The 22,810-nt window shown below is 40.1% G+C and overlaps 1 long non-coding RNA gene across 1 annotated transcript in view; it reads right to left on the bottom strand.

Annotated features, from left to right (window-relative positions):
* Positions 1-5,154: 5,154 nt before the first annotated feature.
* LOC147363010 (uncharacterized) overlaps positions 5,155-22,810 on the bottom strand; it is a 228,423-nt gene continuing 210,767 nt past the window's right edge. The window contains exon 3 of the long non-coding RNA XR_015136706.1: positions 5,155-6,571. This is a non-coding gene — a long non-coding RNA (uncharacterized LOC147363010). The remainder of the gene's footprint in view (positions 6,572-22,810) is intronic.

The following is a 22,810-nucleotide window of genomic DNA, read 5'->3' on the forward strand; positions in this document are numbered from 1 at the left end:
AGATTCAAGATGGTAGATATAGTAATGTTCTTTGGGGATAAGAAAGGAAGGGAAATAATAATATATATTCAAATGTGCCTGTATTTTCATTAAAAACACCAGAAGGAACAATAAGAATCTAATAACAAAGGTTACCTGTAAGTGTCAGAGAAGAGGCAAGCAAAGTGAGCAGGGGCAGAAGAGAAGACACTACGCACATACATTTTTATATTTTTTATGTATTCACACTTGTAAAAGTGTTACACATTCAAGAGGACAAAATAACACACACAAAAAAATAATATAATGAAAGATAACATAAAGAAGAAAATAATGAAAAAGAGAACTAAAGTGTGAGTGCTGAAGTTCCTGAATTTCAACCCAAGTCTACTTACTCTCAAGGCCATACTCTTGACACTGTGATGCCAAGCAACTTACCTGCTGTGAGCAGCCAGCAGGGCTGACCCCTGCTGGCAGAGATGCTGCTCCTGCTCTCAGATCTCTCTCCCTTATAGAGGTTCAGCATCTGAACCTTCCCAAGCATCAGTCTGTCCAGGCTTTTTAAAAATCTCCGTTAAAACAGAGAATCAGATAATAGTAGGAGTTAAAGTAGGAGACTGTCTTTGAACAGGTAAGCCCCAACAAAGATAAGCTGAGTGCGTTTAAATTTATGGCCCTCGGTAATCCAAACCTTTAGAGTTCATTTGTTTAGGGTAAGTCGTGTGCTATAAGCCATCCTGGTAACAAATAACAATATGTTCCAAACCCATTGTTCCTGTTGGCCTGAATTATGGCCATGCTTTGGCCTAGATGAAGGGCTGCTTCTGCCAACAGAGAAAGAATGCTGTTCTACATGGAAGAGAACATTCAAACAAAATCTAGAATTTTACAGACTATCTCCACTGATTTGGAATGGAAAGTCTTTTAGGAAAAAAAAAAGAGAGAGAAGGCGAAGAAGAAGAAAGAGGAGGAGAAGAAGAGGAAGAGGGAGATGAGGAGAAGAAAAAAGAGGAGGAAGAAGATGAGCAGAAGGAGGAGGAAGAAGAGGAGGTAATTTTTTACCTTCAATATATTTTTTCAAGTTTGAAATCATCCCACAGCTGCCTGAGAAAATAGAAGAGTCATTTTCAACATCTTAGGTACAAATGGTAGAGATGTCCCAGACAGTACAGCAGATCTGAAGATGTGTAAATTCCCTGATTGCCCACATGCTGTAGATGTTCAGGACATGATGGGTGGCCTTGAAAGATGCTCTTCCCAAGGTAATGCTCCCTGCCTTATAGTGGATCTTGCCCTAGCTTAAATGTTCTCCCTTTTTTTTCTTGGAGGGTAGGAGAGATGAATCAATCAATATCCCCTTTTCTCCTGAACCCAGATCCACCACATTTACTTTGCTTCCAAGAAACTGAAGCCTTCTACCTGAGATTTGTAGGCTTTTTACATCTGAATGGAGAAAAAGAATTATTTCAGGTAGAATTCATGAGCACAGATTGACCATACATTGGATTTTAAATTCAAGTATGTAAAACCAAGGTCTGTTTGCATCAGGATTATGGAATGAGAGACTATTGTAGTTAGCATTCTCTGAATCTCCCCTTTCTGGACCATTTCCCCTCTTTTTGTTAATCTGATAATACCTACTTCCATCCAGTTACAACATGGGTACCTATTATGTGCTGCTTCCATGGTGTTAGAAATATTATGGGGGCTGGAGAAGGAGAGAAAACTCCTCAAGAGGTCATTCCAACAAATATGGTGAGTCCTACACCAGAGGTGTTCAGAATATACGAGGAGAGCTCAGATTCTAGGGGGATCAGAGAGGCTTCCTGGAGGAGGTGATATCTGAGCCTATGTATGGAGGTTGCAGAGGAAGAACAAAGCATTAGATTCAAGTTTAAGCCTCTGTACTTCAAAATGTCACCTGTACCAGGTGGCTTTAGACCATTTCCAGTCCTCATCAATTTACCTGTCCTGTAGGTTTCCTGTTCTGCCATTTTTTCAGAACCTAGATCTCTGCTAAGATGTGTATTCACATGATCGAGGTAGAGTATTTCCAACTATTGGAAGCTACTCTTCTACCACCTCCAAATAGCACTTAGATATATTTTTAAAAGACCTTAATTCCCTATCCTACCCAAGCTGAAGGGCCTTTTGCCTAGAGGAACTTTCTAGCACACCTCCATTACCATCCTATAGATTGTATCCTGTATATCACATACTATGGTGGAATACATTTAAAGAGACTGAAACCATTAACTATCCCCTTTTAAACAGGACTCTATGAAAGTAAATCCTGTGATGTTTGTCCCTCCCCTCACCCACCACCCCTAATTACAAAGCTTCCCTCACACACAGATCTCCCTTTTGACCTCAATAATAAATCCATGCCTGGACCAGGATCAAAGCACCATACAGGAGAGGCAGAGTCTAATCCGGGAACTTCTGCTCCACAGCCTTTTGGTCACAAACCTACAGTAGCCCCCATCAATTCAGTTCAGTCACTCAGTTCAGTTCAGTCGCTCAGTTGTGTCCAACTCTTTGCTACTGCATGGACTGCAGCACACCAGGCTTCCCTGTCCATCACCAACTCCTGGAGCTTGCTTAAACTGATGTCCATTGAGTCGGTGATGCCACCCAACCATCTCATCCTCTGTCGTCCCCTTCTCCTCCTGCCTTCAATCTTTCCCAGGAACAGGGTCATTTCCAATGAGTCAGTTCTCATCAGGTGGCCAAAGTATTGGAGCTTCAGCTTCAGCATCAGTCCTTCGAATGAATATTCAGGACTGATTTCCTCTAGGGTTGACTGGTTTGATCTCATTTCAGCCCAAGGGACTCTCAAGCCCCCATCAGCATGTAACAGCAAAAGCTGATGTATCCTCGCTGCCCAGATCACATTGGGGGGTGTGTTAAACATTTTGCCTGCATCAGACCATTTCAGTCTCACAACAAGCCTATGAGGCAGGTCCTGTCATTAGCTTTCTCTGTGGAACAGAGCAGTGTGGTGATTTGTTCAAGGGCACAACTAGCTGCAAGTGGATATGAGAATCAAACCCCAGGAAACTCACTTTCTGGCACATACATCAGATACATCTCAACCACTCGTAGTGAGAAGTGGAGACTTCAGGGCCCCAGACCTGGGTTTGAATCTCTGCTTCACCACTTATTTAGTTGGTTAACACTAGGCAATTTAGTCCCTCCAAGCCTCAATTTTCTCATCTGCAAAATGGGACCAGTAACCGAATCTACTTCATAGGGTTGTGGGGAGTAAATGATGCTGTCCTAGATATAGAGCATTTGTCATGGGGCCTGGCATTTTGTGGATGTTCAGGAATGTTATCTACAGCTCTAATTACGTATTTACAAGCCTGTGTATCCCCTCCCCCAGGGTCACTGAAGGCAAGGATAGAGATTATTGGCCTTTCTCACCAGGTATGCATGATAAAGCATCTACCATGTAGCAGGCACTTGGAAAGTGTTTGTTGAATGGATGGTTGAAAAACTAGTTTTCACTGCTATTTCAAATGATTGAGTAAGAACTTCCTCTATTTTGACACACAATAGCCTCTTCTTGTTAAATTCTATTCCTTGACATCCAGAAATAAATTATGAAGTGTCTAAAGAGGTCATTCTAAAATTCTTAAATTGTCAGAGTTGTACAATTTTTTTCCCTACAGAATATGAAAAGTCAGCCTCCCTTCACTCTCCCAAACCTCCTTTGGCTCTTGCATTTTGGGAAGTCCTCACTTTCACAAGTATAAGATGGAAACTCACAAAATAACAATCCCCAGGTTGGGGAGGGGGTTAGATCTTCCACTTTGTAAAAACATTTCTAGTTTCTTGCAATGCCAATGATCCCTTGAAACTTCATTTCCTCCTAGAGAAATTCAAGAAAAATTTAGCTTGCCTGGTGTGTTTTATGAGGACTTTCCTTTTATAAAGTGAAGTCTGTGCTCCTTGAACTCAGGCAGTTACTTGCTCAGCATCACCCGTCCTTTCACAGCCTACATGCTCCCCTCCTTGAACTGAAGAGCACACGCTTCATGCCCAACATGCCAAGCTCTGCTGTAAGCCAACATCACTTGCCTGACACCAAAATCTTCCCACAACCCCTCCCTATTGCTGGACCCATTGGGCTAACTCTGAACATTCAGCAGACATCCTGAATAGTCAGCATATTCATTTCCTGGAACTGCTGTAACAAGGTACCCAGACTGGGTGCCTTAAAACTACAGAAAGGTGTTCTCTCAAAGTACTGGAGGCTTAAAGTCCGAAGTCAGAGTTGGCAGGACCATATACCTTCTAAGGAAGAGTCTCTCCTTGCCTCTTCCAGCTTCTGATGGTTGCCAGCAATCCCTGTTGTTGGCACATCGTTCCAAGCTTTGCCTCAGTCTTCACTTAGCCTGATCTCTTGTTTATCTCTGTGTCCAAATTTCCCTCTTCCTATTAAAACTCCAGGCATGTTAGATTTAGGGCTTGGTCAGGAAGCAACAGTTAGAACTGGAAATGGAACCACAGACTGGTTCCAAATAAGAAAAGGAGTACGTTGAAGGCTGATGTTGTCACCCTACTTATTTAACTTCTATGCAGAGTACATCATGAGAAGCACTGGGCTGGATGAAGCACAAGCTGGAATCAAGATTGCCAGGAGAAATATCAATAATCTCAGATATGCAGATGACACCACCCTTATGGCAGAAAGTGAAGAGGAACTAAAAAGCCTCTTGATGAAAGTGAAAGAGGAGAGTGAAAAAGTTGGCTTAAAGCTCAACATTCAGAAAACGAAGATCATGGCATCCAGTCCCATCACTTCATGGCTAATAGATGGGGAAACAGTGGAAACTGTCTCAGACTTTATTGTTTTGGGCTCTAAAATCACTGCAGATGGTGATTGCAGCCATGAAATTAAAAGATGCTTACTCCTTGGAAGGAAAGTTATGACCAACCTAGACAGCATATTAAAAAGCAGAGACATTACTTTGTCAACAAAGGTCCATCTAGTCAAGGCTACGGTTTTTCCAGTAGTCATGTATGGATGTGAGAGTTGGACTATAAAGAAAGCTGAGCACAGAAGAATTGATGCTTTTGAACTGTGGTGTTGGAGAAGACTCTTGAGTGTCCCTTGGACTGCAAGGAGATCCAACCAGTCCATCTTAAAGGAGATCAGTTCTGGGTGTTCATTGGAAGGACTGATGTTGAAGCTGAAGCTCCAATACTTTGGCCACCTGATGCGGAGAGCTGACTCATTTCAAAAGACCCTGATGCTAGGAAAGATTGAGGGCAGGAGGAGAAAGGAACAACAGAGGATGAGATGGCTGGATGGTGTCACCGACTCGATGGACATGAGTTTGGGTGAACTCTGGGAGTTGGTGATGGACAGGGAGGTCTGGCGTGCTGCGGTTCATGGGGTCACAGAGAGTCGGACACGACTGAGTGCCTGAACTTAACTGAACTAATCCAATATCTGGAGAAGGGAATGGCTACCCACTCCACTATTCTTGCCTGGAAAAATCTCATGGACAGAGGGGCCTGGTGGGCTACAGTCCATGGTGTCACAAAGAGTCAGACACGACTAAGTGACTAACACTTTCACTTTTCACTAACTCAGTATGACCTCAACTTCAGTGTATTTATAATGACCCTATTTCCAGATAAGGTCACATTCACAGATTCTAGGTGGACATGAACTTGGGAGGGGGAGGGGGACACTATTTAACCCAGCACAGGAAGAGATCAGTATGGGTAGAGAGACTGAGCAGCTTCCTATGGGGTATGATCTGAAAAGTTTCAAAATGAAAAGCCTTCTTCCCATCCATCAAAAAAGCATGCTACAGTTCCTATATTCTACCACGAGAAAGCTTCCTTTTGTTCTCAATGCTCTTCTAGTGCCCAATAAAGTAAAAGCAAAACCTATAATATTGCAAATGCTGTCTGGAGCGATGGCATCCATAAATCACTATCATCTCATACCTGAGCAGTCATCAGCTGCTTTTAGCACAATAGCCAGCTGATGCAAGGTTCTATCGGAATGGAGCCTGGGATCTGAAACTGGAAGGGAGCAGGTGGCACATGAGACCTAGGAAATGAGACAGCAAGGACAGACATGGTTTTTGTGCCCACTTGGGGCAAGCTGCCATGTCTCAGGGAGCACAGAGCACCAGAGACCAGCCACCACAAGGGGGCAAGAAGCAAGCAGAGGTCATATGCACACTAGTTCACACTCACTGAGCATCTACTATCTGCCAGATACTATGCGTGATGCTTCTGCGTACACCTCACTCAGACTCCAGGTGAAGACCCTTCCATCTCCCAACTCACAGAGGAGAAAACTGCAACTCCAGAGAGGTAGGTAGCCCAGAAAAGGTTAGGAAATAAACAGTCATGATCAAGTTCAAGTTCAAGCCCAGGTGCTGGCATCTGCCACTTCGCAGAGGACAGAAGAGGCAACAGAATCCATGATCTTGGGACTCACTTCTGCTGGGAGCTGGTCTAGCTTGAAGCCCTCTCACCGCACGCTTGGGTTTGTGCTTCTTAACTTCTGCTTTTAAACTGGCAGCCGTTTTCTACTGCATTTCCAATGTGCCTCTGTGTGTATCTTGGAGAGAGGGAGAAAGAGAATATATGGATCAATATACGCAGACTCTTAAAAGCTTATACTTTATCATTGTAATAATCATAATATATTTTATTTTACAGCCACTCATAACTGAAGCCTCTGGGCACCCTAACAAAAATAGCTAAAAGAAAAAAAAAAGGAAATTATATTAAACAAAGGAAATATGACTATAAAACCCCAATAGCCAGGGAACTAAATGAACAACATAAAACCTCCAAACAACAAAACTACAATGAAACCAAGGGGGGAAAGAAACCTTTTCACGAGCTTTACCCTGAAGGATTCCATGCTGTGAGATCACATCTGTTTAAAGCACCATAATTTATCGATATGACATCAAACCAGGAGCCAGCCATTGTAAACCTTTCCCGCAGAAACTCTCAGAAAACTAACCAGGTGGTCAATGGGGTGCGGGTGGGGGTGTCTGTAGCACATAGCTGGGGCAACAATGGCTTTAAAATTTTATGTTCAAATACATCTATGTGAAGTTCCAGATCTGAGCACTGAGATGCAAAAATTAGTTCATTCCATAGGTAAGCAAAATTTACAAACAGGACTTTTTTTAAACAGCAATTTTTTTTTTCTGAGATAGTTCATCTGTTAATACTCACTGATGACTTCTCAAAGTGCTGCATCAAATGAACCATTTTCAAGAACAGATCCTCTCTAGAATGAGCCGCTGAGTCCCAAGTTATGACAGTCTTTGGGGGAAGATAAAGGCCCTTTCATTTGTAAAGCAACTGAGTTACCGAGTCTACCTCCCATTCTGATGTTGCAGCCTCTTCAAAAACAGAAACTCCTGCTGACCCCACCGTAACTCCTCCTGATGCCACCATAAACATCGCAACATAAACATAAGAATGACTGCAATTGTCATATTCCTGAGGGCGATATTTCCCCAAGCAATGGCTTCCCACATCCTTCCTACACATTTTCCTATTAAACATGGAAAATAGAACCCACTGAGGAAAAGTGTTTAAAAGGTTTGTAGGAAAAAAAAAATAAAAGGTTTGTAGGATTAGATAAGGACCTATTATATAGCACAGGGAACTCTACTCAGTACTCTGTCATGACCTCCATGGGAAAAGAATCTAAAAAAGAGTGGATATGTGTATATGTAAAACTAATTCACTTTGCTGTACAGCACACACACATTATAAATCAACTACATGCCAACAAAAATAAAAATAAAAAAGATTTGTAGGATTGGGATAGCCTAAGGGTTGACAAAACTTGGTTGGCAAAAACAAATAAAATATTCAAATGGTGCCTAGTAAAAAAAGATGTTTTTCAAAATATTTGTTCATCCTGGAGTAAATTCTAGGTTGGAGTAGATCTGACCTCTGATTAGATCTACTGAGTGTTTGAATTAGGTTACTCATAGCAGAAAGATGAATCTAGAGTCCAGTGAAGATTCAAAAGTAAAGCAGGTGTGGGAGGAGTGCAGAGAGGGAGCAGAGGGGGCATCACCAGGGGAATATGATGACACAGAAGGATCCGCACAGGTTGGAGGCTCAGATCCGCCTGGGTTCTTACCCAAGCCCTGGTGCTTAGTAGCTGGGTAACCTTGGACATGACTGAAGCGACTTGGCATGCAGGAAGCACGCATAACCTTGGATAATTCACTTAACTTCTCTGGGCCGTCATTTTCTCATCTGTAAAATGAAGAGAAATTGCTAAACAAACTTTGCTCTTTTTATTTACGGAAGCCCTTGAAGTTCTTCAAAGGAATAACCCAAATCTCCTGGCTAGCTCAGACACATTATTCAGTTCAAAGATCAAGTTGTGGAATGACACACATAGAATGATACTATTTGTGCTTGAAGAAAGAGGCCACTGATAACACTGGGTGATTTCTACAGGCCCATGGACACACATATGTAAGAATACACAAAAATAGAGGCTAAAGCACACGGACCAAGGCACAAGGTGGTCTCTCTAGGGATCAGCACCAGATTGAGACAGGAAGAGTACATGGAGGCCTTATTACTTAAATATTTCAGAAGAGACAATATTATATTTATGTATTACTTATGCATGATAAAAGAAAACTTTTATGTAGCCAATAAAAACTACCTTCTAGCTTGTTTCAGGAAATACAGTAATTCTAGAAGAATCTCTACTAATCAGTTAATGAGAGCAGATGTGAAGATGCGGTCAAAACATGAAGGGCCCAGAGTTCTTTACAGAAAGATAGTTAACTGGGGTTTCCCTTCAGTCCAATTCAGTTGCTCAGTCATGTCCGACTCTTCGCGACCCTATGGACAGCCTCATGCCAGGCCTCCCTGTCTATTACCAACTCCCAGAGTTTACTCAAACTCATGTCCATTGAGTCAGTGATGCCATCCAACCATCTCATCCTCTGTCATCCCCTTTTCCTCCTGACTTCAATCTTTCCCAGCATCAGGGTCTTGTCAAATGAGTCAGCTCTTCACATCAGGTTTCCCTTACTGAGCTGAATATTGAAAGAATTGGCTCCAAATTTATCTGGAAATGAACCCTGTAAGGCACTGATACGTAAAGTGGATTTGCAGCTGAGACTGGGGAAGTTCTATAATGGTTTGAAAACCTGGATGGGGTCCTCTGTGCCCCAACATGTCAACCAGGGAGCCACCAGCCTTGCTTTCCACCATGTACCTGCCAGCATGGGACATGTATCACCTGGTTGATGCCTGCCCACCACCATGAGTATTAATCAGAGCCCAGAGCCTTTAGTACTTCCTCTCTTTGGAAATGCAGATTCTAAGTGAGACTGATAACTGATCTGGTAAAACTCAGAGTCTTGCTCTTCAGCATTGCTCAATTTAAGCATAAAAAGCATCTGTAGGCCTTTCTGAAAAGACATGTTCTTGTGCATGCCAGAGGTAAAGGTACCACCAATGCCCAAAGAGATGGGAAAATGAAACAACCTCTCACAGCCTGGGATTGCCTGGTGACCAAAATGTACTTCTTTAGATGTAGAGTTGGAATCAGGCTCAAGAGGGAGGGGATACATGTATACCTCTGGCTGATTCACACTGTTGCATGGCAGAAACCAACACAACATTATAAATCAATTATCCTCCAATTAAAAATAATTTTTTTTTTAATTTGATTTCAAAGTAGGTTACCCAGACCTTCAATGGACTCTTATTTAGATTAGCCAATCAAAGCAGGAAGACGATAGGTAGATGACTGGAGAGATCATTTGGAATTTACACCAAAATGATTGTGATATTTTCTTCCACAAACAACTTTAAGAAATACACTCAATCACATAAATAGGAAATAATATAGAATCATTGTTCCGTGTTTAGCAAAGAGAAAGAGAAAGGCTACCAGGCTCTAAAATGCAAGAATATCAGGAGGAAGGGAAGATTTTCCTTCTTTCTTCAGTACATTTTGCACAAGTCAGATCCTAGATTAAGCCTCCTGCTGGGAGGAGGTGCTAATGGGTGGATGGACAGCCTGGTAGCCAGCGTGGCTGTCAGTTCACTGGCTGCAGGAGTCAGGCTCAACACACAGAGCTTATTTAAGAAGAAGAAAAAAAGAAGGAATTTGAACTAAATTAAGTATCAACTCACTTGGGAGAAAATTTTATGTAGCCTCTTTTTTGGATTGTATAATTCAAAAAAAAATGGAGGCAGTTCCTATTCATCAAGTAGACATCACTCAAAAAGTTTGAGTTCAATTTATGGGTATGGGTGTCCGTGTTTTAAATCAACATTTGGGTTTAGCAAATTAGTGCAGGTTTGCCTGTTTTCTGATGTAAGGATCAGTTCCAGATCTGTTTTTAAGCACCAAGCTATTGAAGGATTATTATTTTTAGAATTCATATTCCTTTTTAATCCCCTAATCCGTTCAGGGGAAATGTCCAGATTGTCAACCCAACACAAGAGAAAACCTCAATGAAGCAGCAAGGAAAAAATACAAAACAATAGACAAATAACCATGGGATATATTGTTCAGCTTTTGTTGAGCTTGAAATGTGCCAAGTTGGAAACAGGAGAGAGGTTTGTGATATTCCACTGGAACATATTGTCACTGTTATAACCAGCCCACATTCACCGGAGCTGCCAATTATTCCCCAGCCACCATTTTTTTCCTTTAGATTGATCTCCTGCTTGAGGCTGTTTCACACCCATGACTCTGAAGCTTCCCTAGTGGCATGTTGGCTAATTAAGAGCAAAATCCATCTCTTGATGAAATAATGCTGCCACTGAAAAGGAATTCTACATTTTTTTAAAATTCTTAATCAGGCAGGAAGGAGCAGTATTTTAACACTTGTATTAAGCATAGGAAAAAGGTCTATAGCTAGCAATTAGCAATGATGAAAAGGACAGCGATTTAAAGCATGTTGCGGTGACATTTTTATCAAATTAAATGAGTTTGCTAGGCCCACCAGCTGCATATGCTTATTGTCATTTACTGTTTGGACAGCAACACATCAGCTACTGAGTATCAGGAGGTGCTGAATTTAATAAGTCATTTTGACACTGGTGTGAAACGAGCAGATCAGCATTCTGAGGAATGTGTTCACACTCCGAACAGACAGGCAGACATTCTAAGCATGCGAGGTGACACCAATCAACAGGAAGAAATGATGAAAGCCAGGCTAGGAAGCAGGCAGCAGCCACAGAGACACACCACGGTGAGGAAAGAAAAAGATATACACGTACACACACATGCCAAACCTACTTCTTGGTTTAGCTAGACAGAGCATCTAAAGAAGCAAAGGTTTTTTTAGAAACACTGGAATGTGTACCTATTCTTGACTGTTAATTTTCATTTATAATTTAAAAACCTACACAGCACAGTTGCCCTGTAACAACCACTAGAATAAGCTGATAGATCTTCAGTTATTTTTTTTTTGTCCCCCTCGTGTTTGAAACACGGCATCCCATTCAAAAGAACAAACGATTTTTTTCTCAGTGTGCTGGGAAAATAAAAGTTTTGGTTGTTCCTTTCCATCTAATATGTTTGCTCTAAACTGATTGCTTTGCTCAGGTGGGACAAAGCAATGCTGCTTGGTGTTGATTTATAGTGGGGTGAAGGTATATGTCGTGTTCAAAACTCCTGCTTGGAACATGAGATGTGGAATGACAATCTGATAATCCCCGGAGCTATTTATGTCAAAGGAGAGATCTGATACCAATGTCTTAGCCGTGTACCAGGCATGAGAGCTAAAACACACCAGAAAGTCATTTGCCAATTACCCCTTAAACATGCAGGTGTAATTTACAGCCTAACAAAGGTGACTAGTAATTACTTCATGGCTTCAGAAGTTTCTAATGCCATCTAGTGGAAATACTAAAGTGTAAATCTGATCACCTCCACTTCAAAAGGGAGCCTAAAATCCCAGATAATATGTCATTATGCTGCCACATATTCAGAAAAACTCAACACCAGAGTCCAATCTCAAATATATTTCAAAAAATTTGCTATGGTGCTTTCACAGGACTAGAACGTGCCTTGAAAAATAAGAGTTACCCAGAATACCCTTGGATGCCTGTCAATCACCAATGAAATAATGATTAGCACTACTCCACACCACTATCATGCCTATAAAATCACTTTCCTCATCACTATTCTCTCTCTCATCTTCTAAACTCTAGAATCTAGAGCTGGACTATTTGACAGATTTTTTTTTATTATTATTTTGCAAGCAAAGTGGGTTCAACAAAATCTGAGCTACCTTTTGAAGTAAATGTTTTACTGGTTTTAATCTTAAAAAATAGTATGTGCTCTGTGCTCAGTTGCTCTGTCATGTCCGACTCTTTGCAATCCTATGGACTGTAGCCTGCCAGGCTCCTCTGTCCATGGGAATTCTCCAGGCAAGAATACTGGACTGGGTGGCCATGCCCTTCTTTAGGGAATCTTCCCAACCCAGGGAATGAAACCAGGTCTCCCGCAATGCAGGCAGATTCTTTACCATTTGAGCCACCAGTATAAAAGAAACTAAAGATATTTTGCTAGCTTAATTCTAGAAGCTGTTCAATTTTTAGTGAACTCTTCATAGGGTGTCCTCCAGTGGAATTCTCTTGTGAAAATCTGAGCAGTAAGAATAGCATTAGGGATTTTGTACTTCCTTCCAAGATGGTCACCAAGCAGCTTTAGCCATGGGGTTGTGACATGGGAATCAAAAGGTGTTTCACATAATTGTAAAAAAATAAATAAATAAAAAGGAAAGAAAAGAAATAGGCCATATTTCATTTTGCATGTGAAGATGTCTAGGTAAATAGTCTACATGTCACTTTCCTCTGGATCACATCTCAAAAACAGTCCTCTCCAGAAGCATGGTTATAATAAGAAAAATCACTGAAACATTGGGTTTTGGTGCAAATTAATGTGAAACGCAGAGCTGTTCAGTTCTCTTCTTCCCACTTCAATTTCCTCATCTATCAAATGAGGAAGTTGGACTTGAAATCAACTCAAAAGTCCTTTCTTCTTTAAAACTATGGTCTAGAACTTCAAGTCCAAAACTCAAATCTTCTGTTTCACTGTAATAAATTTAAAGGTATTAATTTCACCATAGCAATTTTACCTTATAAAAAATCTAATTTTATTAAAATTATTTTATTAGTATGAGTCTTATAGTGAATTTAGTGTTTGGACCACTATCAATTTTAAAAACAATTTATTCGTAAGAAGAGAGAGCTACAGTTTAAATAATTACTATGTTTAAAGAATAAAAAATAGAAAGTATATCTTTTCTCTATACACCCATCTTAGTATTATTATGCTGAGTTGAATACATTTTATTTTAGCACATTTATAAAATAAAAAGTATTTTTCACTAGGAAAAAAATACATAGCCATCTCAGATATAAAACCATAAAAAAGAAAGAAGAAAAAGGAAAAGAAAAAAAGAATCTGTAGTTCTAATATCCAAAGGCAGCAGACTGTCTGTTTAACCATGGAAGACCGCCTCTCAATCTTTCCTTTGCACATGGCATTTACATAATCCGTATCAGATGGTATATAAAAACCATATATACATTGATTGTCCTAATAGCATCTATTTTTCTGACTATAAAAATATAATTTATTATCTTAGGAAATTGTTTAAATATACAATACATAAAGAAAATTAGAATCCCCCAGAATCCCACCACCCAGATATATCCTCATTTACTATTTTATTTCTTTACAGTTCTTTTTCTATGCATAATTTAACACAGTTAAGATTATATTACATATTCTGATTTTAAGTACAATTAACCCAAGAAGAGTCATTCACAAGTCTTAGTTGGAAGATGTTACAAAGAGGATCTTAATCACAGATTATATCTGCCACTGCTAGTTTATTCATTTTTCGTAATTTTAAAAAAGAAAAATAAAAACCCTATACACTCAGGTCATTCAAAATGAATTCTTAGAAGCAGAAAATTATGACTCAAGTTCCTTGTCAATGCAATGGCATTATATTGCTGAACAAAAATCAGTTTCAGTGAAGGGAGCAAAAAAGGCTTTCCGGGTTTAGCAATTCTGCAAACACAATGTCACTGTCATTTAATGACTGTAGTCTTTATTTGAGGCTAGAAAAGAAGTGGCTTTTGTGTGAGGTAAAGAATATTGTCCCCCAAACACACTTTCTGATACTGAATAATAAAAATTAATGGAAAGGTCACAGACCCTATCTTCTTCCAGGCTTGTAAATCCTCTTGAAAACATCTAATATAGTTAGATTCCTGATCAGAAAATTTAAACAGAGTAAGATGGCATTTATAAATTTTCAGAAGGTGGGTTCTTCCTCAAGAACAACAGTCATTTTTGCTGATCCCTTCTTCTCTGGCTCTGGCCCTCATCAGTTGAATCTTTGTCCTTTCTTCTCCACATTCAGAGAAAAGTTTTGTTTTCCACAGTACGTGTTCTACACTGCATAGCTCCATTACAATTCTAGTCTCCAACTCATACCTAACTTTCTGACAATTCTTCATTATTTTATCCATTTTTTACCACATTTTTCCCTATTATATGTTAACCTCAACCTTATTGCTTTTTGGGGTATTGCCAATGTAAATGTCCTTAACTTAAAAGGTGTTCTTAATTTTCCAAAACGTTTCCTTTATTTAAAAAAATAGAGTGTATAAAAAAAGATACAAATAATAGCAAATACTTGTGATTCTTTTCCCACATATAATAAATGTTAAGTTTATCACATTGCTTCAGATTTTTTTCTACAAATAAAATATCATAGATGAAGTACAAAACTCTACAGCCCCCAGGTGAAATCATTTTGAACTTATGTATCTTGTTTACATTTTCATAATTTTACTACTTACATATGTATCCATAAGTAATCTATGGACTTCCCTGGTGGCTCAGACGGTAAAGCATCTGTCTACAATGCAGGAGCCCCGGGTTCGAGCCCTGGGTTGGGAAGATCCCCTGGAGAAGGAAATGGCAATCCACTCCAGTACTATTGCCTGGAAAATCCCATGGACAAAGGAGCCGGGTAGGCTACAGTCTGTGGGGTCGCAAAGAGTCAGACACGACTGAGCAACTACACTACACATACAAGTAATCTATACCCAGTGGACTGTGTTTATTAAATTTCTGTATACTGTATCATACTAAAAATGGTATTATGCTACAACTTTGTTTTCTCTGAATATTGCATTTTAGGCAGAGGCCATGTTTAGGTGGTCCAGCTGAGACATCATCAGATGCCAGAATCCACAGCCAGACACAGGAGTACATGTGCCTTCACACAGTCCCACTCCTGGTCTTTGAGCCACTCCAACTGCTTCAAACAGAGCAGAGTTAAGCTGTCCACACTGAGTCATGTCCAAGCTGTAGATCTGTGAGCAAAATAAATAGTTTCAGGGTAATTTGTTAGGCAGCCAAAGCAACCTGAATAGCTTCTTTCCATTTCCTGTCCTGGTTCCCCCACTTCCTATCTGGCTTCCTAGGGGCACTGCCTTAATAAATCATCTACATATAAATCCAAAAGACCAGAACAGAGTTATAGGATAATGTACATCAAAGGAGAAATGTATAATTTCTCTTTAAAAGTAAAGTTTGTTCTCTTTAAAACTCAGTGAGATGCTGTCTCTGAGGTACCAGTCATTGGGTAAAGAAAGCAACTGAATTAAAGCTAAAAGGAAGGGAAAGAAATAAATATACTCTCTGAGTTCTTTTCTGAGTAACCACATTAATGGGAGAGATAGAGAATCAAGAAGCATCTAGATTTAGTGCTGTTGCAAACAGAAGTATTTTGTAGAGTCTCTTATAAAAGTAGTGTTTCAAACTTTTACCTTTAAGAATCTCCTCCATCAGCAGATGAATGGATAAAAATGTTATACACACACACACACATGGACTACTACTCGGCCAGAAAAAGAGCAACATTTTGCCATTTGCAGCAACATGAATAGACTTGAGGTACTGCGTTAGTGAAATAAGTCAGACAGAAGAAAAAATATTGTGTGATATCACTTGTATGTGAAATCTAAAAAAAGATACAACAAACTAGTGAATATAAGCCAAAAAAAAAAAAGCAGACACAGATATAGAGGACAAACTAGTGGTTTCCAGTGGGAGGGGCAGAATGGGATGGGGGAGCAGGAGGCACAAGCTGCTGAGTGTAAGGTAGGCTCAAGGATGTATTGTACAACACAGGGAATATAGTCACTGTTTTATAATAACTATAGATGGTATGTAATCAATAATAGTAAAAACTTTTAAAATAAATGGAATAAGGAGAGCAAGAGAGAGAGGAAACTATACATTTAAAATAAACAAAGATAAAAAATAAATTTGAAGAATCCCCAGGAAACATTCTGCTTTTCAGGTAGAAAAAAGGAGCAAATTCCAAGGCTCTCCTAAATGTGGCTCTTGGGAAGTTGCCAGAGTCCCTGTGAACTGGTACCCTGCCAACCAACTGGATAGCAAGAGCTGGAGAGAGAGAGAGAACAGTCCTGAGCCTTTGGTCCACCCACTGGAGGAAGTGCTTCTACGAGCAAGTTACCTGTACATCCAAAATCATGGAACCTTCTATAGATAGTCTAAGGGGCAATAGAATTCCATCAGCTGATGACAGCCTGCTCCTCTTCAATTTCTCAGAAGTTTGGTCACTACTCACTGATCCCACTTTAAAGTAACTAATCCAGCCCAACCCCCCTACACTTCTCTTTGACTGCTGGTGCTTGACTCCAGCCCAGTAACCTCAACATAGTCCCAAAGAACCCATGTGCTTGATGGCAGGGATTTCATATACTAGTTCTATTGAATGGATGCCTCCTTCTCAAGTCTATTCTGCAGCCACTCTAGCATGGTTCATCTTCCTAAGTGATTTCAAGCTTGGCTAGTCCCAATTTCAGAGTCCCTCCTAATGTCACCACTGTTAAAGACTGCAAGTTCATAGACTGAAAGCCACATCCTGTAACAATAGCCACATAGTCACAGGCTTCTCTTGGCTGCTAGGACCCTTGGGGATATTTCAAAATAATGAGCATCCCTTGGAGCCCTCTAAAGTGAGCCCTGACAAATATTCTAGGGTAGGGTAGATTTAAATTATTATTCATCTTGGATCTTATTTGTCTTACAAGATTCCTCCTTACTCCCAACACAGTGGACAATTTCTCCTTTCCTGGACTTAAGTTACACAAATGAACTGAAAAGTAAAGCTAACCTAGAGACACTGGAGGCCCTCACAAGGGACTGATTTATTTCCCTCCTGCACTTGACCTGGCCACCAAGTCAAGCCCAGGGAGAGAGCCTTACACTGACATTCTGTGAAGAGGCTGAGCAATCCTGATGTACTGCCAATGACAATGCAACAGGACGTGTGGAAAACAGGATCTCGGGTCATTACCAGGATTGCCAAATCCCCTGGATCAAGACAGCACATCTCATCCGTGCTTTCAGTGGCCAAGAAAGAGAAGAAAATGTACCATGTACTGCTGTGAGTTGCTCTGAGGAAGATGCCAGAAAGCTTCATGGAAGGTCACTCCCACTACGGCACCCACCTCTGTGGCCCAGCCCCCTAAGTTTTTAAATTTTGGCAAACTTAAAGGTGTTTTTGGAACTTTGACATTTGATTTTTATTTCTTCTGGGTATGTTTAATCTTTTTCTAAATTTTATTTGTTTTTTAATTGAAGGGTAATTGCTTTACAGAATTGTGTTGATTTCTGCCAAACATCAACATGAATCAGCCATAGGCATACATATGTCCTCTCCCTCTTGAACCTCCCTCCCACCTCTCCCCATCCCACCCCTCTGGGTTGTTACAGAACCCTTGTTTGAGTTCCCTGAGTCATACAGCAAATTCCCATTGGCTATCTGTTTTACATGTATAACTTTTTTTTTAATTCTCTATTTTTTCACTTTTGCCTAAATATGTATATTTGAAATATGTACATTCAAAGAGCCTAAATTTAATTTAATCCACAGTAAACTGAATTACCAAAGAACTTGGAATTCATAGTAGAGCTCAACTTGAAGTCAAGCAGCCTGGATTTCAAACCCCACTTAGTTCCATACCTTAATTACCAGTATGTGACCTTGGAGAAGTTATGTAAACTCCAAGCTTTCATTTTCCTCATATCAAAAAAAAAATCTTATAATGGCTGTACCTTTCCACAGAATAACTATGAGGATGTTATAAAATACTGCACGTAAAATATTTAGCTTAGCACCTGACACCAAGTGCAGATTCAACTATTAATAATATTAACTACATGGAGAGAAATCCTATGAAACTTCATTTTATGTATTTGCTTTTTGTCTGGAATATTCAGGATCACATGTGATCTCTAAAAAGCTGGAGCAGTCTAATGGCACAGGATGGAATTCTATTTCAAAGGCTTTAATGTGAGTATTAGGCACATACACACAAAGAATAATCTGGATGAGCCCCTGCAAGCAGTTAGCCCAAAAGAGAGCAGGCCTCGGGCCAATATGCATTTTATGTGAAATTGAAAATCCACCCTACAATATGTGCTTTGTTTTTCAGACCCACAAGCTTCCTTATATTTGAGGTGTCAGTTTGGTGATATTATGCAAAATGGAGTAGACCGGCTGAATTTTATTAATTGGGGGTTGCTTGGAACTCTTTCTACAAAGTTGCCCAAAGACACAGAGATCCTTTTTTCTTTTCATTATGGAAAACATCAGACATGTGCCAAAGTAGACCAAAAATATAAGAAATGTTGTTCTCATCACCTAGACTTTATAACTATCAATTCATAGTCTTATATGATCTAGATTTCTACCCATTTCCCCTTAAAGCTTGTTTGTTTAAAAAAAAAAAAAGTCTATTTTGTGAGTTTCTCAAAATCTTGGTTTTACCAAAATGCTTGTCAAAGTATACTTAACTTTTCAAACAAATATTCTCAACTGAGAAAAGGAGCAAAGAAGCTGAAGGTGGTACTGACTTGCTGGTGAGGACTTTTTTCAATTTATCATAAAGGCTGCTGATGCAATTCACAAAATCATTGGCATGTCAGTTGCAGACTAAAGAGAGCCCCAGCCTTGCTGCTCTTCCAGATCGTCCCTTGTTTCTGCTAATAAAAATATTCCAGGCACCACCACTCTGTGAACCTCATTATCACACTCAGAGTTATTCCTGAGAACCTATTCTCTCTCTCTGCCTTGACAGGCATGGGTCTGTGCAGCAGGATGAAGATGTGGGTTTAAAAGGCAAAGAGAAACAGGTAGGAAAGTAAAAGGGCAAGGAAAACAACAGGTAAATGCAGCCAACAGCAGGTGAATCGGAGATTATGAATGAAAAGGAGGGCAGGCAACAGATTACAGAGATGTCACCGTGAAAGTGCACAGATCCCTGCCGTGATCACTGGGTCTAATGCCCTCTGTTCTGGATGAGGCCACTTGAGCTTGGAAAACAAGTCCACCACCTTTTGCTCTGCCATGAACACAACTCTGCTCCCCCAAACCAACAACATTTAAACAATTTAGCGGTTGAAGGAGGTTCATTCTGACCTGAGTCATTTTGGCAGCTCAGATATGACTCCAGATGTGGCTATGCAGTCATGACAATTAGCACTGGGCAAACTGGAAGCCTGATAGCTACTTTGTTTCCCCACCCAAGAACCCTGCAGTGAGGACAGATCCCTTTTTACATATACTTCTAGAGCACTCCCACATACTGAAAAGGATTACATGAAAATAACCAGTTTGTTGTCAGATGAACAATATAACGCAGATGAAAATCATAATAATAGATGGCACTACTTGTGGACATTGAAGATACACTGTTTCTTCTTCTGATACCCTTTGACTGTCACAGCCAGCCTTGAAATTGAGCAATTTTCTCATGTTAAAAGAAAAAAGTTCCAAGTTGCTACTAAACGCTGAGGTGTTCTGAGCCCTTGGTGAGATTAAAAAAACAGCAAACAAGAATTTCCAGTTCTGACAATGGTGGCAATGCTTGCTAAAGAATTATCTTCCTGCTGAGTACAAGAACATGTGGGGGAAAAAATTGTTTTAACCTGCTTGAAAGCTTCAATAAGCTACCAAGCCAGTAAAGACTGGAGTGACGAAGCAATACCAGAAGAGCTAATGGCTAAGACATTTCCAAAATTGATCAAAGAAGATAAGCACTATAAATGTCAGATTCCCTACCAAAAGAAGAAGGAAGGGGGAACCCCACATCTTCACAGATGTAGTGGAAACTTTTGAAAATCACAGAGAAAAGCCTAAATTCAAGAGATGGAGAAGTGAGATCCATTGTCTTCAATAAAACAAACGGACTGACAACTGGATTCCCAACAGAAGTAACCGAAGGCCAGGAGACAATGAAGTTATATTTTCAAAGTGAGGCAGGAGATAGATGGGCTATGCCATGGTAAAGTAATTGGAGCTTCATTCCCTGTGGACTGAAACTCCAAGAGGAGTATAGCAATTGAGGGAGCAGGCTGGGCTCTGCTCAGATAACATACTCCTGATTCTCAAAGTGAGGAGACCTCCCTGACCACACATGCACAGAAAGGTTCCTTGGAGATCTAAGGAGAGTGATGTTAAGGGATGTTCTACCCACAAGCCTTTGCGGTAGAATCCATCTTGGCTAAGAGATGCCTGCACGCACATGGGCGGATCCTGAGACTTATCAAATATGGACTCTGAACCAGGCAAATCAAAATGATTGGCCAAAGGACACTCAGAAGAAATTACTTATAAAAGAAATTCAAACTGCCACAAGAGCGCGACTCAAGGACTTTCCCTCGGAGTCTGCCTGTGTGTCGATACATACATACTGTACTTTTTCCTCTTAATAAATACTCTATTTGCTTCAACACGTCCTGTCTTTGTAAAAATTCTTTCCTGCAAAGCCAAAGGCCCAGGACCCTTGTCACTGGCCACTGGTCTAGCGGCTAGGACCTGGTGCTCTCACCGCTGTGACCTGGCCTCATCTTCTGGCTAGGAACCCAAGCCCTGCTCCAAGCCATTGCCGGCCGAGGCCGCCTGAGATCAAAAGTGCTGAGAGAAAACAACCGAGCTTCTTCCGCCAGTGTTGTGAAATGACTCCTAGCATACCCAAATTTCACACAGATCCCAACTGTAAATTCTGGACAAAATTCCAAATGATAAACAACATTTCAAAGGCACTACAGGGTAAAAAGGCACATAGACTGTAGAGGAGAGTAGAACACTTAGGGAAAAGGAACAGCCTACAGGGATTTTTCTCTTTGATGGTATTTGGCCTAAAGCATAGACCAAAGTCAGTGCAGCATAGAATGGATCCAATCGAAAACCCACATCATTACTGGCTTGAAAAAAAAAGAAACAGTGTGTTAAGGGTAACCAGAGGCACTGAAAGCTAGAGGGAAATTCCAGAAAGGAGAGAGCCAGAAAGGGTAACCACAATTTCTGGGTTTATACTCTGCCCAAATCTCTGGCTAACACCTGAACCACTTAACACATAGCAAACTCCAGCTAAGACATGAGCCTCAAATACCTGCGGGACAAAATCAAAAGTCCTAACGTATGTGTAACTGGAATCTCAGAAGAAGAGAAAGAGACTGAGACATAAAAAAAAACATTTAAAGAAATAATTGCTGAAATTTTCCCGAGTTTAGTGGAAGTCATCATTTACATACTCAGGAAGCTCAGTGATCCTCAAGAAGGATATGCACAAAGAAAACCACAAAATATACACTATATATAAAATGCATTTCCTGGTAGCTCAGCTGGTAAAGAATCCACCTACAATATAGGAGACCCCATTTCAATTTCTGGGTCAGGAATATCCACTGGAGAAGGGATAGGCTACCCACTCCAGTATTCTTGGGCTTCCAAGTGGCTCGGCTGGTAAAGAATCTGCCTGCAATGTGGGAGACCGGGGTTTGATCCCTGGGTTGGAGTGATCCCCTGGAGAAGGGAACGGCTAACCACTCCAGTATTCTGGCCTGGAGAATTCCATGGACTGTATAGTCCATGGGGTCACAAAGAGTTGGACACGACTGAGTGACTAACCCTATCACTATCACTATATATAAAGTAGATAACCAACAAAGATCTATGGATCTATAGATCCACAGAACTTTAATGAAAGGAATCCAATATATATATATGAATCACTTTGCTGTACACCTGAAACTAACACATTGTAAATCAACTTTATTTCAATAAAAATTGGAGAAAAAATGACAGAAAACTACAACAATCACAGCAGTCTCAATCTGCTGAACACCAAAAATAAAGAGAAAATCTTGAAAGTGCTCAGAGCATGATTAGCTATATCACTAACTTCCCATCAGAAACTAGGAGGCAAGAGACAGGGAGTGGTAAAACAGTTAGAGGGTAAAACAAAAAGCTGTCAGCCAAGAATTCTATATCCAGTGAAGTGTACTTCAAGAATTAAAGCAAAATAACATTTTCAGATGAAAGAAAATAATTGTCAACCTGTAAACATGTAACAGTGACAGTGTTTCTCAAAAATGAGAGTTAAATAAAGATGTTTTAGGAAAAACATCTTACCAACAGACCTATATGAAAGGATATGCCAAGAGAATTCTTCAAGCAGAGGAAAATGATCCCAAATGGAAGCTCAAAAATGCAAAAAATAAAGACCCACAAAAAGGTGAAGCAAGTAGGTGAATCTAAATGAAAATCTAATGTAGGAGAAATAATAATAATATGGTATTTAAAATGTATATGGAACAAACATAAGGGACAAAAATAAAATCAGAGGAGTCAAGTAAAGTTAAAGTAGTCTAAGTTTCTTTCATTGCCTAGGAAAGGATCATAGTATTAATTTAGATGCAGCATAATCT

Source organism: Bos grunniens, chromosome 11, assembly GCF_055505025.1.
Source record: "Bos grunniens cultivar Pamir isolate PY7600 chromosome 11, Bosgru_T2T1.0, whole genome shotgun sequence".
Taxonomy (NCBI): Eukaryota; Metazoa; Chordata; class Mammalia; order Artiodactyla; family Bovidae; genus Bos; species Bos grunniens.